A 15375-nucleotide genomic window follows, 5' to 3' on the forward strand; every position below is an offset into this window, starting at 1 on the left:
CCTAAGGGAACTAGATTTCTCCAATAACCAGGAGCCACAAATGTAGCAAAAGATGTCAAGTTTTCCTTTGCAAAGATTTGTCTTTAAAATAGCTCAAAAAATTTTCAATTCTTTGCCCTATAGGCTTTGAGTGCTCGTAGTGTGCAGGAGATATGGCCTTCATTTACCAGAAGTATTCATTAAGTGTCCGGATTCATCTCGCACCAATGTTGTCCAGTCTCTTCAAGGGATTTCTTTCATTTCCAAAACATGAGCATAGAGGAATCGTCCTCAATTTCATAGAAAGTCATAGAAGAGGAACAAATATTAGCCTAGAATCATCCATCTGAAAAAGATTTTTTCATTCAATACTTCAGAGTTCGGCCTTCATGTCCTTATCATCTCTTGGCAGGCACTTTTTTTTTTTTTTTTCTTTCCGCTTTTGATTTGGGATTTTCTTTTGATTATTGCTCTTTTTCTTTTTCCTTTTTCTTTTTCTAACTGAGCCACCTTACACTTTGAGGGAAATACCTCACCACCCCAAAGCTACTACGAAGCTCCACCATTTTGGTGGTTGTGTAGTTTTTGTCTTGTGCAATATCGTGCCTATTGGGCTTTCTACTGGAACCCGTGTACGAGCTTTGGGCCGGGCAGCTCCCAGACCAGTTGGCCTTAGGGTACCAGGTGTAGAACACCCCTCCGGACTTACTTGCTCGAGTTCAGAAGGCTTCAGGCCACGACTAGACAAAAGTTCATAGGTCACATGATTTCGCAAGAGAGACGCAAATCAGCTATGCGCCTTCTCAGTACTCTCACGTATTGACCCAGAGGAACGACTACACTTGCCCCGAGCTCACCCTCAACTCTCATTTTGCTACCTGCCAAGATTTTACAGGACGCTAGGGCTTCATTCTCATAGCATTCTCCTGCTAAACCCTTGCAGATGTTTGATTGCTAAGGCTAATAGCTTTTTCTAATCTTTGACTTCCTCGGTGTCATCAGATTCTCCCGCACTGCTCATATCGAGGATCTTTCCAGTTTTACCTCTCGTTGACTGACAACAAAAGTTTCAAACTTCAACCTTCTCCTTAAAAAAATACTTAAGAAAAAAAGAAGGTATACCATTGTGCACGAAAGTCCTTTTGAACAAATATAGGGCTAAAAACTTTTGGAAAACTGCCGACATCAAATGATACATTGTCCAGATAAGGAGTCTCTCTTTTCCCCATAGATAGGTGTTTGTGAAACTGGAGTGACCCGTGTAATGGGTTTTGGAGGGATGTAAAAGAGTAGGCTCCATCACACTCTCCTATAAGGTCCTCTACAAAAAAGGAAAAGCCTAGAGGCTACAAGTCCTTGGTACATATGGGCTTCTTAGTGAACAAGGGTTCCACAGATAGTTGGAACGAAAAGGTTTTTTTTCCCCAAAAGTAAGCTTTGGAGTAGTTGGCCTAATCAGTTGACAAAAAAAGATAACAGCAAGGTAGGAACATATACTTCAAAAGCAACTGTAAGTTTGGAAAGAAAAGAGCCCTTAGAAGTGAGGGTGTGACAATGCTAAAGAATAGACCACCAAATAAAAGTGAGCACCAACCACAAGCACGAGTTGCAAGATTGCTCAAAATATTTTCACCCCTAAAAAAATTCCTCATACCATGACCAAATTTTGCATAGAGAAGACAACCACAAAAACACAAGAAGAAAATAGTGACTGTAATAATAAAAAAGCAAACGCATGTTTGACAATAGGTTCTGAAAATGGAAAATCATTTTTCAGCCAGTCATTTGGGTGGGAGTGTCGATAAGTATTCTTCAACAATCAGGTATAAGAGAAAGAAAATTACTGAGACATGCTGAAGTTTGGCATGACTGCTGAAAAGAAGTTGTCCTCACTGGTTTCATAGAGGCTCCTCCTTCCTGCAATTTCAATGTTGCTCAAAAGTGAGAATGCTAGATGACAACCAGCAAGCACAAATTTTTAATCTAAGAACCGCATTGCACCAACTTAGACACCTTTATTGCATTTCATCTACTGCAATCAGTCAAACGAATGTACGAATATCAGCTCGTTCCTTAGTTGATTATACGCCTACACTCTCTAGCCTCACGTATTTCTGATTATATGCTCTAAATGACCAGAGATCTTAAATCCCCTCTTGGAAGGCAATATCACCTAAATCCCCTCACTAGTGTTTGCTGAGCCAGCTTATTATACCACAATAGAGCAAGATAAACGTAAGGAGAAAGTAGGAAGAGAACATATTCATCTCTGATGTTCAAGATTAAGCTGTTTTTTAATTAGAGGATATCACCGAGCATTCATCTTGTCCAAAGTTTTAAGGATAGTTCTGAAAATTCAATCAAACAACAATGACAATTTTCTAAGATTTTCTATTCAATCTATTCCTGAAACTGAAGGTCGAAATTCGGGCTGACTTCTGGCTTCCTCGCAACACCCCTAAATTCAGGACAAGCCCTGATGCAATTTAGTAGTTTTACTTTTTAGTACTTACCCGCAAACTAAAAGGTGAAGTAAAGAAGCCTTCAGATTACAGACACCATACAAATCTCATGATCAATTAACCGTTGCTGAAGGTCCAAAGTCATAGGATGATGAGAAAAACTATCGATTTTTCATGTGGTTAAGCTATACAAATCCATCTACGGGTCCTGCCTCTAGACAGCTATATCAATGACATAAAAATAAGAAAATGATCGAAAACAGCCTGTTCCTCACAGCAACTTTTTCTTGTTCTTTTTCAATTAAAACAGCAATCATAAATCAAAATTCTATACAATAATTAGAAACTACAAAGATTCAAGCTACATATGCCTGTGAAACCGCAAAATTTATCTAAAAATAATGCAACCACCCATTGTGCACAATTACAGTAGATAATAAAATTAGTAAACTCATGAACAGCTGATTTTTCCCATGACTCTGCAATGATCATCGACTAATGACATCAGATTATGAATAACCATAATAATCTCTGATCATCGCCCATTGGAAACTAAACTGAACGTGGACAAATAAAACGATGAAATTGAACATTAAAATTCAAATACGAACCAGGAGTCAGACAACAGAAAATCATGGTTCCGCTGATGCGAACACTCACATTAAAGCGTGGCCCCAGTCCGGTGCCATAGACGGCGAGAGGCCGAAGCCGGCAGGCTGCAAGGATGAATCCATGAGCACACCATCTGAATCCGGATTATTTGCCTCCTGAAAGACCACGGAGCCGCCGCTGGAGACCGAGTTCCAATGGTTGCCGACCGACTCCACACCGGACTGGCAGGAGAGAGAGAAAAAACAGAAAGGGCCGAAGGTGCATCCGAGGATCTGAACGACGCCGACCGATCCACCCGCGGTAGAAAGAGGAAGAGGGAAAAGGGGAGAAGCAGAAAAAGGGTGAAAGCGGAAGAGGGAAAAGGGGAGAAAGCGGAAGAGGGAAAAGGGGAGAAGCAGAAAACGGGAGAAAAAGGAAGAGGGAAAAGGGGAGAAGCACGAAAAAAGGAAAGAGGGTGAAACGGTATTATCAACTGTTTTTATTAGCGACAGACCGCCGGATGGAGAATGTTTCGCAGGCTTTCCGTTTTTGAATTACATTTGCTTCAATGCTTTCTATGTGTATGAATAAGGTAGACAACTGGACTGATGTTATCCTTCCTTTCAGATGTTGGTGGAAAGTCATAACCCAAAGCCGAAAAAAAAAGTTTGAACGCGCAGACACGAACTAATACTTAACAGAAGACTTTTGTAGCACGATCATACGCCACATAACGAAGAACCATACAAAATCCTACATATTTTACAACAAACGTTGTGGTATTAGTTTTAGAAATAAAAAAAATGTTCGAAGGCCAATTTCTTTTTTTAAAAAAAAATCAACATATTTTGATGTTTCAGACACTGTATAACTCAAATGCCTGGTTTGGCATATCTCGATTCATCTGTACTATGATTCATATCCAAAAAGATACATACCAAGACCACTGGTGCTAGGGAATGGAGTTTCGTTTCTAAGCCAAATATTTTGTTCTGAATATTATCAACATAAGAGTAGTTTAGTCTGCTTCCCACATAGAGGGTGTTATGTTACACACACACATGAGTTAGCTTAGGCAGGACAACTAAGTTAGTGAGTTCCATTCCTTTAGTATGCACATATAAAAGCAAGTACATTCTTAAAATAAATGTTCTCCAATTTCTAAAAACGAAAAAAGAAAACTGCAGATGCAAATAACCAGCATTAGTGGGAGGACGAGATTAATATGTATTCATAGAAAAAATCAAAGCATAGTTAGCATTGCAAGTATTGGTGAAATTATGCCAACATAGGCTGCCGAGGTACTGAACTCAATCACCCTCAACTAGATAGTCTATTCTTTAAGTAAATCTTCTAAAACAGGCACGTTGATCTTGTTGGCAATAGACTGGCCAACAAACACCAGTACAATAGAAGTATTTCTTTTTTTTTCCTTGTTGTCATGTGTTAAAGTATGACCATCTCATACAATAGGTTTTTATCTTAAAACGGAAGCTTTTGAGTACTCCAAAAGGTAGGAGGTTGTCTTTGCGAATGATCATGATGCAAACACATCTGCGGTGGTCAAGGAATTTCCAATATGACAATCGATACATGGAATTAATTTCACTAAAAAGGAAGCATTTTCCAATTTTTGTGCAAACTCAACCTAAAAGCTCTGGTCTATACATTATTTTTTCTTGACTTTTTTCTAACTTAGAGGTTAAGACACCCAATTTTTGTATTAGAATCTTTGGAAGACCGAGGATTTGATGTATATTTTTTTTGTGACATCTAAATTTAGTATCGGATACTCATATGGGCTGAAAATGGTGGCAGGCGCCACTCTTGAGTTGAAGAGAACAATTCTAAGCCCACCCATGCCACCAACCTGCCCTCGGAAGGAAGGGTTTCACCCTTTCCATGTATCTTCCCCAAAACGGTAACTGGTAATTTGTAGCTTCATGTTAGAAACCAGCTGAGCGGATGATACTTCAAAAGATTAATCAATTTGATTGATTGATTGATTAATAATCACTTTAAAGAGTCTTTGAATGACGAAGCCTACAAATTTAGTGATATTTGCATATATATATATATATATATAAGATGTCGGTATATGAGTATAAGATGGGCTTCTTTCTACTCAACAAGCGGTCGGTATATGAGTATAAGATGGGCTTCTTTCTACTCAACAAGTGGTCGGTATATGAGTATAAGATGAGATTCTTTTATAAAGTGTAGTATACGAGGAGGAGTATGAATACCTTCATGCCGTCATTGTATATATACAAGAACATTTCTTGTCGAGTGAACCGAAATTGACTTAAGACTCTGATTCTTTCGAGCAACTTCCTCCTTTGCGCGCCTTCAACTCTTGCAACCTTTCCACATAAAACGAATAGCCCTCGCCACCACAATCTCTAATCGTCATAGTACCATCATCTGTCAACATTGTTGTCAGGCCATAGAAAAGGAGGTGTGGATGACAAAACACCATGATCTTTGAGATGTGATTCCAATAGTTGTTGCACAATCAAGAGACCGGTCTCAACAAAGACATGAGGGAGGAGTCAGTAAGAGGGTGTAGTACTTCCTTCTCATTTCCCTGGAGTTTTTATTGCTTATAGCATAAATATTACCTAAACGTATAAACATGAAAATTCACACGTAATCGATGGAATGAATCATAAGACGGTTTCAGTCATCATCATTACGGCTCCGAGTAAGTCACACAAACGGCACTCAATTATGCAGGAGATGCATTTCGAACTCAATCTCAAATGCAACTCAAGTTTTAAAAACATCAGCTTTTTGCCACAAAGCCCTAGAGAGAAAGAAAAAAAAAGACACTCAAAAGAGTACTCAACCTCATGTAAAAACCAATTATTGAGTGGATAAGAAAGGGATGCATCGCCTGAGACATTTCTTTAGTTGAAAAGGTTTGAAACATTTACCATAGCTTGTAAATGTTCTCTTGAGGGACGTAAATTTTGTTTGTGTTTCTTTAATGATAACGTATAGCGGGGATGAAGACATCCAGTATAAGGCTATACCGGTGATAAATAGTACCGCTGTAGAACTATAACGGTGACTCCTTTCGCCGCCTATACACCTTATAGCGTAGCCCGCCGCTAAAAGCCTATTATACCGGTGAATCTAGCCACCGCCACAAGTTTTCACCGCTATAAATCCATAACGGTGATCCTTGCCACCGCTATACGTTCCGTTACCCTTTCGCACACCCGCATGTATGTACTAGTTCTAGTGACGCACACCTCAACGGCCGAGATGTGCACCTCAAGTGCGCCTACCTACGCCTGTCTCCCAATTAACGTCTGTATCTTTTTTTTCAATTTTCCATTTCATATTGTTTTTGTATACTTCTTTTCTCAGCCGCATGATAGAATTAGATAAAATCGGTGAAGTTTGAATTTTTTGAAAGTTATTAAAGTTAGTAAATGTAGCTTAAAAATCATAGAGGTTAATGAATTTATTGAACTTACTTTTTGACGAAACAAGTGCTTTTAAACCCCTGGTCGGTAGCTTTGTGAAGCGCCAACAATGCCATCATCACAGTTTAGGCTACTCTGGTCATCCGTTGTGGGCTATAAAAATTCTTCTTACTAATCAAATTCTCTTTCATTTTAAAATCAATATCCCTCTAACATTTTAAACCCCAGTGCCTGTTGTACGGCACTAAAAATATTACGAATTGCTCTCTCTTCTTTAGGCCATGTCAACAAAAGTTTAATTTGTAGTCCCACAACTAGGAGGAGGACTAGACGCATTAAAGAGTCCAAAAAGGAAAAAAAAGGAACCAATAATCGCATTATGAGTTGTGAAACATAATAATAAAATTGAAATTTCAATAAAAAAAATACGGCTATCAAATTATAACTAAAGAACAAATAAAATGCATGAGTTACTTCTCAAACATAAACGAAACCCTATAATTACTAATTTAAAGTAGAATGAATTGAGGTTAAAGCCAGTCATGATTCAACATGGGACCGTATAAACTGTACGTACATGTAATGTACTGAGTGCATTGCATCAATATTCAATAACCATTGGATTGTGGTTTTTAAAAGTTTTCAATGTCAAGAAATACTTTAAAATAGTTTAAATTAATTTAAAAATGAAAAAATAAATAAATGCATATTGGCCTCGCATCATATTGGCAAAAACCTGCAAGATACAATATTGGCTCATATGGTCCAACATGGAGCAATGTTAAAGCATTAAAGATAAATAAATGCATACCGGCCTCTTCTTTTTACATACTTAATTTAGAGTAATTAAAGAATAATCGTGGCACCCTCAACGGAGACACCTCCACAACTCGGTTCTTAAAACCGAGACGAGACGTTCCCAACAACCCGGTTCTTGAAACCACTACCTCCTCCACCCATGACAACCTGGTTCTTGAAACCGTACGCCTCTCACAACTCGGTTCTTGAAGCGAAGATGCCCCATAACCCGGTTCATCTTTGCATAGTGAGAAGACAGGTTCATCTTTGCATAGTGAGAAGACAATGACAAAAAAGAAAATAGGAAACTAAAAGTGTCTCCAAATTTCTCTAGATGTCAACCTCCCAGTTAAAATGCCTTAAGCTTGACCCTCATAATGTGTATTCTTTAAGCTTGTTCTGGTTGAAAATTCTCATGTGCCCTTTTTCATCATTTTATAAATGAAACGAGAATTAAACTTCAAGAAAATTATTTAAACCTTTCCTTTGCATGATTTTCATATGATGATAACTTGAAACTATTTTAACCAATAATTATTACTTTTAAGATTTTTTGCAGCTTTGCACATTGATCAAGGCACAAACACAAACACACATGTAAACACCCATATCAAATATATATGTGTTTTTGATAGAATATTTACCTAAAAGGTGCAATCCCAAAGGGAATCGGCTGACTTCAGTATGGCTGGTCAATGGTAAACTAACAAATCATAAGACCTCCTCAAGATGATCAATAAAGCTCAACTCCCTGCAAAAAGCAATTTTTTTAGGATCATTAAGAAGCAAAAAGCATGCAAAAAACCTGGTATCCTGGAAACCTCTCTTCTCATTTGAAGTCTTGGAAAGAAGCATTGGAGAAGGTAATTAGAGCAATGTGCATGACTGCACGTGTGGTTGTGTGTGAACTGGAATTTCATAAGCAGATCAATTATTTAACTTAATTTGTTGTTCGCTTTTGGCCTGTTTTTAGGTGTATCACTTAGCAAAACCCAGCAACATTTATACCCAAGGCGGTTGTCACAGTGGAAACGGGAGTGGGCCTTGGCTATCCAGCAGAACACCACATTTGAAACTCCATGGATGTCGTTTCTTGCACAAGCAGATTTTATAGGTGTGCACTGTAAAGGGTTTTGTCACTGCTCCTAGAAAGATCCAGGCTTCGATTTTCGTTCAAACTTGTGTGAAAGACGATCCCTTTTAACAACAAATGTGAGAATATCTTTAAATGTGACCAAAATATAACCAATAAATCAAATGGCATCTGGTATTCAAAAAATAGGACCAATACATATGTCCTTAACTAAAAACAATCCATAGCTCTAGGTATTGTAATTGACGTCTGGACCACCATGCCGTTTTAAAATTTGCCACTTTAAAAGGACATGATAAACTTGTTAATATCGTAAATACTTCAGACCTGCATCAGAAAGACACATGAATTATGTCTAGCTATCAACTGCTGCCATCTTCACCATAAAGACACATGAATTATGCCTAGCTATCAACTGCTGCCATCTTCTTTCTTCTTAAGAGATGCAAAGTTTTGGACCTCCTTCCTATTATTTATGAAAGCAGAAAAAGATTTATATAATAAGCATGAACACTATGCAATAAACAATAATCTCGGCATGTACTCATCCATACAAGCTGGAACAGCTAACAGATTCACATATGCAGTTATGCACATCAGCACATATGCCATGTGGAATAATAAAGGGTGCCTTCATATACTAAGGAACTAAGTTACATGCAGCAAGCACAATGAACCTACTTGCTGCGCAGCTGCAACTTTTTCTTCAATAAGTTTCCTGATGTGCTCCCGAAGCAAATCAGCAGCAACCCGCCACAGGAGGGGGAAAGAAAATGAATGAAGAATTTAAAGTAGACCAGAAAGAAACATGTCACTTTAATAAGAAAAAAAATCAACGAGATTAAGAATGACACAGGTGGGGGAAAGAAAATGAATGAAGAATTTAAAATAGAACAGAAAGAAACAGGTTACTTTAATAAGAAAAAAAATCAACGAGACTAAGAATGGCAAGAAACATAATTATTTATATCTGCAAAGAAACTGGAGAAGAAATTAACCTTATCAAGAAGTTAACACTGGATCTCTGTTGTTCGCAATTCAATAAGCTGGTTCTCATTGGCATCAGTTGATCAGATGAGTTAAAAAATTACATCGACAGATTCAAAGTACATCACCCTGAGATAGAATATGAGGGGCATTTAGATAATTAGGACAGTAGCGAAAATCTAGACAGACATGCTAGATTAGAAATATTGGCATATTTTCCTTTTCCTTTAATTATTGAAAGCAAGAAAACTTCACCGGAGTTTGATGAGCTAAATTCAAGCATGCCTTCGGCAGAGCAAGCATATAAGTCACATGGCCAAGCCTAACACTATGTATTCAGAGCATGCTACCTATGAACACAAAATTTCAAAATAAAGCCAAAAGAATGAGAGATTCACCTGATCAATTTTAGATTCTCTGAGTATAATTTAACAGCATCCCAAATAAGAAATTCAACCTAGCAAAAGGAAACTTATGAGAGGAATGTCATTACAAAATCAGTTTCTGAGTTGATACTTATAGTTGATACATCACCGAAACCAGATACAAAGAGCATTACTAATATATTTGAATTTTAAATTTCGGAGAACACAGGAAGATAAGACAATATTAATAGGCGATACACATGCAGATATGAAAGCATTGGACACAAGATTTCCATGTTGCAAATGTGCCTTAAATTTAAAACCACAAGCAACAAATTAAAATTATTAACACCAGCAGTGAGGACCATTTGGTGCATTAAGAAAGCACAAGTATCACCATAGAAACATTACTAATTGGTTTTTACGTGAGGGGGAGTATATTTCCTCCTCCTCTTCTTTTTCTTCTTCCCCTTTATTCGCTTATTTTGGAGAGAGAAGAAACAAGAAGAGGAAGACTGTGCAACAACTGTTGGAATCACATCTCAAAGATCATGGGGTTTTGTCATCCACACCTCCTATTCTATGCCGTGACAACAATATTGGATTGTAGCGAATCCACTTGCAACCTGCGTTATACTTCTCTCATCCAGCCTATGTTGTCCCTCCTCCTCTTTTTGCTTTGTTGTTTTAATCTTTTTTTTTTCTTTGCTTTTCATTTTTTGTTGCTGACTCTCCCAGCAATTTTGCATCGGGGGCTTATTTGATTCAGTTGTTGCTTTTTGTTTTCTGTCTTGAAGTGTTGAAGGTTTTTGCTTTTATTTGGCATCAAATACCTAATAATTAGTTTACTACATATGATGTGTTTACGTATAGACTCTTATGTAGCATCAAATAATTGATTTATAGCATTACCATGCTTTTCATTCAAATTAAATGAAGAAGAACGAGTGGGAAGTACAGTAAGATGAGCATTATTAGTCCCAAGCAGCAAAAAGACAATAGTTACACGACAAGCACATACATGTCCATTAAGTCCTATAATAACTGAACTCAGAAGTGGAAACCACACAAGTGAGTATTATCCAATATGTATCTGTTTTGGATAGAATATTTACCTGAAAAAGGTGCAATTCCAGGAGGGGATCGGCTGACTTCAGGATGGCTGGTCAATGATAAACTAATAAATGATAAGACCTCCTCAAGATGATCAATAACGCTCAACTCCCTGCAAAAAGCAATTTTTTTAAGTTCATGAAGAAGTAGAAAGCATGCAAAAAACCTCGCATCCTGAAACCTCTCCTCATTTGAAGTCTTGGAAAGAAGCATTGGAGAAGATAATTAGAGCAACGTGCATGACTGCACGTGTGGTTGTGTGTGAACTGGAAATATACTGATTCAAATATTTAATTTTTATTATCCACAAGATATTCACAAGAAAAGTAACTAGAGTTCTAACTTCAATGACACTCACATGGAGGGGCTATCGATGAATATAGGAATTAGTTGGCGATGAAGGATAGCAAATGCAATGTTTCTTATCATGCCCATCCACCGCCACATATAGGCTGACTTTTTTTTCCCTTTCTACACAAGAAAACAACTTCAACAGCAGTAACCTCAGGCTCTTACTTTTTTGCCCTCAAAGCTTTAGACAATGAAGTATGTAATTTTAATTTCATAAGCAGATCAATTATTTAACTTAATTTGTTGTTTGCTTTTGGCCTGTTTTTAGGTGTGCACTGTAAAGGGTTTCATCACTGCTCCTAGGAAGATCCAGGCTTCGATTTTCGTTCAAACTTGTTCCACAAAGAAAGACGAGCCCTTTTAACAACAAATGTGAGCATATCCAAAATATAACCAATAAATCAAAGGGCATTTGGCATTCAAAAAATGTGAACAAAACATATGCCCCTAACTAAAAACAATCCATAGCTCTAGGTATTGTAATTGACGTCTGGATCACCATGCTTCTTCATCTGGACTTCACCACAGCCACGGCATTTAGATAATTAGGAGACCAGCCAAAATCTAGATGAGACATGCAAGACTTCGTATTAGCAATATTGGCATTTTTCCTTTTCCTTTAATTATTGAAAGCAATAAAACTTCACCGGAGTTTGAAGAGCTAAACTCAAGCATGCCTTCGGCAGAGCAAGCATACAAGTCACCTGGCCAAGCCTGACATGCTACCAACAAACACAAAATTTGAAAATAAAGCCAAAAGAATGAGAGATTCACCTAGGCTGATCAATTTTAGTTTCTCTGAGTATAATTTAACAGCATCCTGAATAGGAAATTCAACCTAGCAAAAAGGAGACTTATGAGAGAATGGTTGATTACAAAATCAGTTTATGAGTTTGATACATCAAGAAAACCAGATACAACGAGCGTTACTAATACATTTGAATTTTAAATTAGGGAGAACACTGAAGATAAAAACAATATTAATAGGCGAGCCACTGTTTACCTAAAGAATGATACACAAATCTAGAAACAATTATCAACATGCTACCTTAACCCACCACCGAAGTTCAAAAATTTCCAAAATTTTGAGAATTTCATATGCGCACAGTAATGGCCTCGTTTTTCAACATTCAAGTGAACAACCAAAAAAGTACATTGAGAGGACCTAGCATAGCAAGGAGAAAAGGCATTCTATTGATCCTATTGTGAAACTAAATCAGCAAAAGGGGAACTAAATGCAATGTTTAAAATGGATGTGCACTTCCTTGAGATCCGCTTGTTCACACTAGTAGCAGTCCTAGTTTCATAGACTTTTAGAGTGTAAAGTGCAAACTGCAGCTATGGGCAGAATTTGGATCAGCATCATAGGCTTATCTCAGACAATTTGAAGTTTGTACAGATATTTTCTTTACCTGGATAGAGAAGAGATGTAACAAGAAAGAAAGAGAGAATTTGGCTAAAAATGCAGTCCTCACGGAGTTATTTTCAGAGTAACTTTCTTACTCCTGCCATAAAAGGTGGAAGTGGTACTCTCCTCTTTCCAGGTACAGTAGGCGACAACGGGACCAACATGATAGCTCAAGGTACAAGAAAGCACATTAGGACCAGCATGGGAGCTCAAAGTACAAGAAATGACACTACGGATATCAAATAAATGCAATGGATTTGTAAAAGAAAGTGGAAACAACAAAATGAGAATTTTACGTTAGCAGCAATAACTTGGTTAACCAACAATTAGTGTGCAGAAGACATGAGAAAGGCAAGATCCATGAGATATCTTAAGCACTTACATCTTATACACTTCTGCTTTCTGAATGGTGCTACCACACTCCACAAGACTTGAAATTTCTATGTCAGGTGTGCTAGTAGAAATAGATGGTGTTGACAGTAGATCGTGCATGACATCCTTGGACATTGACACTTTCCAACAATAAGTTGTGCAGCAAAAATTTATAATACAGAATCTACAGAAAATATTGCCAAAGAAACCAGCATTTTGTTTAGTTAGCACCCACAGTTTTACAGCAGCATAAGGACCTGTGTTTGTTCAATTATCCAGGATCCATTCAAAAATTTGAACACGTTTGTGCCTCTTTAGTTAAAAACTAGATTGTGAAAAGGAACGTGCTTTCAATTTGTGGAGATTCAATCAGAATGTTTCAGAGGTCTTTTGGTTAGCTCCCTCATACTAGGTCCCTAAAAGATACATGATAACCTAAATTGAAAATACTAATCACAATCACCTATAGGCCCAAATTCATAGCTTTCAACAGCAATGGAATATGGCAGGTACATGAGGCCCTCCCACGACCTTCAGCCCTCAAGACAAGAATGCCACCTATTTCAAATGTCAAGTTCAAGCCACTAAAAAATCGAATTGCCTGCAACTAAAGATTCATTAGAATGATAACTCCGTTTTGAGCTTCTCGTATTGAAGAAGAACTTGTTATTCCACTTAAAGCAGGCACCTCACAAGGCCATGCAATGAGAGTGGAAAATTTAAGACAATAAAATAGAGTAGTGCCGTTCGATCTTAAGGAAAAATAGAGACAAATTAAAAACGAAACAGAAGAACGATGATGACTTATGATACCCTGTGGCATTTGCAAAAAAGATCTCACCACTTTTAGATGTTAAAAGTAAAAAATGAGGAAACACGTGACTCATAACTGCTATTATGAACAATCAACGGATGAAATACAACAACCATGTTTAGAAAAGTTCCAACCAACTCAAGGACTTCATGCTACATTTTCCGCTATCTTGAAGAATAAATAATTGATATTCCAAGATTTGATGAAACTTCATGGCAGGAAAAACAATCCTGAAAACAAAATGAAAGAAGTAACCGATGCGAGTTGAAAAGCAACTAAATGTGCATAACAGCTTTAGTTGTACATGATACTTGGGCCTTGTTGCTTCATAAGACTGAGAAGTATATTTTTGCAAAGTACATGCACAAAAAAGACAGCGAGTGCTCTGCTGTTTCACTAAATGCTCAAGTAGCACTTCAACAAATTCATCAATCTCCACAAATTCATCAAACAACACCATATGAAGTTATTAACCTTATATAACAAAATAGATCACAAGACCTGGCAAGTACCACAAACCCACCTTAGTGTTTTAAGAATATGTAAAATATACTTTAAAAACCTTTACATTATTGGATCCATGCATGCGTGGAGCCTAGATGGCCAGATCTACATGACGCATGAAATTTGAAAACAAAGGCCGAAGGCTAGATTTTAAATAAGATTAAAACATGAGTTAACCTAGTTTAGAAAACAACTAGTAAAATTAGGGTTTAAAGATGGGCGACACTAAAAACAGGACCTAAGGGGACAACTCCATGGCTGGGATTCCAACATACAGCAGGAGGGAAGAAGTTGAAGCTTAGCTGAAAATAGAGTTGGAGATCAAATTTAGAGGGAAAACGCAAGAGGTAAATCTAGGGAACAGCGGGGGAAGACATCACACTTAGCATGAGTAGACTAATTTTGAGATGTTTCATCCATTCTGTGAATGGACTAGCATAGAAGGAAATGAAAGGGCTGCATCCATCAAGTCCTAAGGGAACTAGATTTCTCCAATAACCAGGAGCCACAAATGTAGCAAAAGATGTCAAGTTTTCCTTTGCAAAGATTTGTCTTTAAAATAGCTCAAAAAATTTTCAATTCTTTGCCCTATAGGCTTTGAGTGCTCGTAGTGTGCAGGAGATATGGCCTTCATTTACCAGAAGTATTCATTAAGTGTCCGGATTCATCTCGCACCAATGTTGTCCAGTCTCTTCAAGGGATTTCTTTCCATTTCCAAAACATGAGCATAGAGGAATCGTCCTCAATTTCATAGAAAGTCATAGAAGAGGAACAAATATTAGCCTAGAATCATCCATCTGAAAAAGATTTTTTCATTCAATACTTCAGAGTTCGGCCTTCATGTCTTTCATCTCTTGGCAGGCACTTTTTTTTCTTTTTCTTTCCGCTTTTGATTTTGGATTTTTCTTTTGATTTTGCTCTTTTTCTTTTTCTTTTTCTTTTTCTAACTGAGCCACCCTTCACCTTTGAGGGAAATACCTCACCACCCCAAAAGCTACTACGAAGCTCCACCATTTTGGTGGTTGTGTAGTTTTGTCTTGTGCAATATCGTGCCTATTGGGCTTTCTACTGAACCCGTGTAGCGAGCTTTGGGCCGGCAGCTCC

General features: G+C 37.6%; 1 long non-coding RNA gene across 1 annotated transcript; it reads right to left on the minus strand.

Annotated features, from left to right (window-relative positions):
• Positions 1 to 9239: 9239 nt before the first annotated feature.
• On the minus strand, positions 9240 to 10910 carry LOC126410653 (uncharacterized). Its single transcript, XR_007575110.1, has 3 exons — positions 10825 to 10910; positions 9743 to 9801; positions 9240 to 9473 (listed from the first exon to the last, which is right to left on the minus strand). It is a non-coding gene; the product is annotated as an uncharacterized LOC126410653 (long non-coding RNA).
• Positions 10911 to 15375: the final 4465 nt, after the last annotated feature.

The sequence above is a fragment of the Nymphaea colorata genome, chromosome 12, assembly GCF_008831285.2.
Source record: "Nymphaea colorata isolate Beijing-Zhang1983 chromosome 12, ASM883128v2, whole genome shotgun sequence".
NCBI lineage: Eukaryota > Viridiplantae > Streptophyta > Magnoliopsida > Nymphaeales > Nymphaeaceae > Nymphaea > Nymphaea colorata.